This window comes from Oncorhynchus clarkii, chromosome 12, assembly GCF_045791955.1.
Source record: "Oncorhynchus clarkii lewisi isolate Uvic-CL-2024 chromosome 12, UVic_Ocla_1.0, whole genome shotgun sequence".
Classification (NCBI taxonomy): Eukaryota; Metazoa; Chordata; class Actinopteri; order Salmoniformes; family Salmonidae; genus Oncorhynchus; species Oncorhynchus clarkii.
The window spans coordinates 91,812,423-91,817,060 of record NC_092158.1 but is presented as its reverse complement, the minus strand read 5'-3'; positions in this window follow the sequence as shown (position 1 = coordinate 91,817,060).

The window sequence follows — 4,638 nt, the reverse complement described above, 5'->3', positions numbered from 1 at the left end:
GGAGGTCAGCCAAACAGGGATGTCTGGGTCACTTTGCGCCTTCAGAGATTACCAATGTGATCCTGGTTAATCCACATGCTAACTATCAGCAGGCAGGGCCCCACGCTGTTCTCTCACTCACTCACTCACTCACTCACTATCAGCAGGCAGGGCCCCACGCTGTTCTCTCTCTCACTCACTATCAGCAGGCAGGGCCCCACGCTGTTCTCTCACTCACTCACTCACTCACTATCAGCAGGCAGGGCCCCACACTGTTCTCTCGCTCACTCACTCAGCGTAGCCTAGTGGTTAGAGTGTAGAGGCGGCAGGGTAGCCTAGTGGTTAGAGTGTAGAGGCGGCAGGGTAGCCTAGTGGTTAAGAGCGTTGGACTAGTAACCTGAAGGTTGCAAGTTCAAACCCCCGAGCTGACAAGGTACAAATATGTCGTTCTGCCCCTGAACAGGCAGTTAACCCACTGTTCCTAGACCAGTTAACCCACTGTTCCTAGGCCGTCATTGAAAATAAGATTTTTTTCTTAACTGACTTGCCTAGTTAAATAAAGATAAACATTTTTAAAAACTCACTCACACACCAAGAGAAATCTACAGGATCTGCTCTCTCTCTCTTTGAATAGAATAGATGATGTTTAAACCACAGTAAACCATGATGTCTGGGCCACCATGTGGCATCACCACCACCAGCAGATTAAACAGATCAGTGTCTGTCTTCACCTGTCAATCACAGACTCATGGCACCCTATTCCCTACATAGTGCACTACTTTAGACCAGGTCCTTGGCGCCCTATTCCCTACATAGTGCACTACTTTAGACCAGGTCCTTGGCACCCTATTCCCTACATAGTGCACTACTTTAGACCTGGGTCCTGGTCCTGGGTGTCATTTTGGATGCACACTTAGTGACCTTCAGTGCGAGAGCAGTTGAGGTCAGAATGAAGTTGTTTAGCTTCACGTCCACCACACTAAGGGCTCAGGTTACGGGGTTGCCAGGGGATTCCACCACACTAAGGGCTCAGATTACGGGGTTGCCAGGGGATTCCACCACACTAAGGGCTCAGGTTACGCGGTTGCCAGGGGATTCCACCACACTAAGGGCTCAGATTACGGGGTTGCCAGGGGATTCCACCACACTAAGGGCTCAGGTTACGGGGTTGCCAGGGGATTCCACCACACTAAGGGCTCAGGTTACGGGGTTGCCAGGGGATTCCACCACACTAAGGGCTCAGGTTACGGGGTTGCCAGGGGATTCCACCACACTAAGGGCTCAGGTTACGGGGTTGCCAGGGGATTCCACCACACTAAGGGCTCAGGTTACGGGGTTGCCAGGGGATTCCACCACACTAAGGGCTCAGGTTACGCGGTTGCCAGGGGATTCCACCACACTAAGGGCTCAGGTTACGCGGTTGCCAGGGGATTCCAATATCACAAGGTAAAAGAACAGTGCACACTGATTGACTGATGCTCCTGTGTGGTTTATTGAAACAATGTGAGGACTGGGAACACACTGTAACGAGACACCCGTTAGTGACCCTCAGAGACATTTAGAGTTGGGACATGGACGTAGCATTTACATGACACCACAATATTCTAAAGGCGGCCATGTTGGTTCCCCATTAACATTTCACAGGGAATATTTAAACACGATGCTATACAAATGGATGTTCCACTTCAGTCATCGCCCTTTGCCCTCTTCCTACTGCGCAGCACCCTGACTGTGTGATCTATCCAGGTCACGGCAGTGGCACCGCTGTCAGAGCACGTCGTGTTCTACCCCAAGCTAGCCTGCGGGCCAATCTGCTTCTGCTCTTTCTGCCGACTACTCCTGGAGTTGCCATGCCAACAATGACAACGGAGGAGCAGGCCAAATCTCAACCAGACCTGGGGACCAGGCCTGACGCCAAGCGGAGCTGGAGCTCTCACAACGTTGGACTTTAATGGGCAACATCACACGTCACTCGTAGTCAGCCGACAACAGTCTTCGCCAACAGAGCAAGAGATTAGTCTGTCTCTCCATGACAGTTGGCTTTACATCTCAGTGAAGGTGAAGGTCACTGATGAACTCCAGCCAACATGCTACACCAGTGGTCCCCAATCCTGGTCTTAGGGACCCAAAGGAGTTTCCCCCCTGAGCACTAATACACTTCATTCAACTAATCAACAAGCTTTTTATTATTTCAATCAGGTGTGTAGTTATGGTGAGCCTTCACTCTGCCGATTACTACACCATGTTATGGTGAGCCTTCACTCTGCCGACTACTACACCATGTTATGGTGAGCCTTCACTCTGCCGACTACTACACCATGTTATGGTGAGCCTTCACTCTGCCGACTACTACACCATGTTATGGTGAGCCTTCACTCTGCCGACTACTACACCATGTTATGGTGAGCCTTCGCTCTGCCGATTACTACACCATGTTATGGTGAGCCTTCGCTCTGCCGACTACTACACCATGTTATGGTGAGCCTTCGCTCTGCCGATTACTACACCATGTTATGGTGAGCCTTCACTCTGCCGACTACTACACCATGTTATGGTGAGCCTTCGCTCTGCCGATTACTACACCATGTTATGGTGAGCCTTCGCCCTGCCGACTACTACACCATGTTATGGTGAGCCTTCGCTCTGCCGATTACTACACCATGTTATGGTGAGCCTTCGCTCTGCCGATTACTACACCATGTTATGGTGAGCCTTCGCTCTGCCGATTACTACACCATGTTATGGTGAGCCTTCGCTCTGCCGATTACTACACCATGTTATGGTGAGCCTTCGCTCTGCCGATTACTACACCATGTTATGGTGAGCCTTCGCTCTGCCGATTACTACACCATGTTATGGTGAGCCTTCGCTCTGCCGATTACTACACCATGTTATGGTGAGCCTTCGCTCTGCCGATTACTACACCATGTTATGGTGAGCCTTCGCTCTGCCGATTACTACACCATGTTATGGTGAGCCTTCGCTCTGCCGATTACTACACCATGTTATGGTGAGCCTTCGCTCTGCCGATTACTACACCATGTTATGGTGAGCCTTCGCTCTGCCGATTACTACACCATGTTATGGTGAGCCTTCGCTCTGCCGATTACTACACCATGTTATGGTGAGCCTTAATTCGTAAAAATCCAAATACCTTCACAGATCTAAATTGTGAAGGGTGCTTGTTCAATGAACCATAAACAATTAATAAAGGTGCACCTGTGGAACGGCCGTTAAGACACAAACAGCTTACAGACGGTAGGCAATTAAGGTCACAGTTATGAAAACTTAGTAGAGGCCTTTCTACTGACTCTGAAAAACACACAAAAAAAGATGCCCAGGGTCCCTGCTCATCTGTGTGAAAGTGCCTTAGGCATTCTGCAAGGAGGCATGAGGACTGCAGATGTGGCCAGGGCACTAAATTGCAATGTTCGTACTGTGAGACGCCTAAGACAGAGCTACAGGGAGAAAGGACGGACAGCTGATTGTCCTCGCAGTGGCAGACCACGTTTAACAACACCTGCACAGGATCGGTACATCTGAACATCACACCTGCAGGAAAGGTACAGGATGGCAACAACAACTGCCCGAGTTACATCAGGAACACACAATCCCTCCATCAGTGCTCAGACTGTCCGCAATAGGCTGAGAGAGGCTGGACTGAGGGCTTGTAGGCCTGTTGTAAGGCAGGTCCTCACCAGACATCACCGGCAACAACGTTGCCTATGGGCACAAACACACCTTCGCTGGACCAGACAGGACTGGCAACCAGACAGGACTGGCAAAAAGTGCTCTTCAGTGACGAGTCGCGGTTTAGTCTCACCAGGAGGTGATGGTCGTATTCGCGTTTATCGCCAAAGGAATGAGCGTTACACTAAGGCCTGTACTCTGGAGCGGGATCGATTTGGAGGTGGAGGGTCCGTCATGGTCTGGGACGGTGTGTCACAGCATCATCGGTCTGAGCTTGTTGTCATTGCAGGCAATCTCAACACTGTGCGTTACAGGGAAGACATCCTTCTCTCTCATGTGGTACCCTTCCTGCAGGCTCATTCTGACATGACCCTCCAGCATGACAATGCCACCAGCCATACTGCTCGTTCTGTGCATGATTTCCTGCAAGACAGGAATGTCAGTGTTCTGCCATGGCCAGCGAAGAGCCCGGATCTCAATCCCATTGAGCACGTCTGGGACCTGTTGGATTGGAGGGTGAGGGCTAAGGTCCCCCAGAAATGTCCAAGAACTTGCAGGTGCCTTGGTGGAAGAGTGGGGTAACATCTCACAGCAAGAACTGGCAAATCTGGTGCAGTCCATGAGGAGGAGATGCACTGCAGTACTTAATGCAGCTGGTGGCCACACCAGATACTGACTGTTACTTTTGATTTTGACCCCCCCTTTGTTCAGGGACACATAATTCCATTTCTGTTAGTCACATGTCTGTGGAACTTGTTCAGTTTTCGTCTCAGTTGTTGAATCTTGTTATGTTCATACAAATATTTACACATGTTAAGTTTGCTGAAAATCAACGCAGTCGACAGTGAGAGGACGTTTCTTTTTTTTTTGTTTAGTAACAAGATACACAGCATTAGTCAACAATCTCACACTGATTGCTTGTTCTGACATGCTAAAATCTATATAACATTATGTTAATGTCCTTTGTGT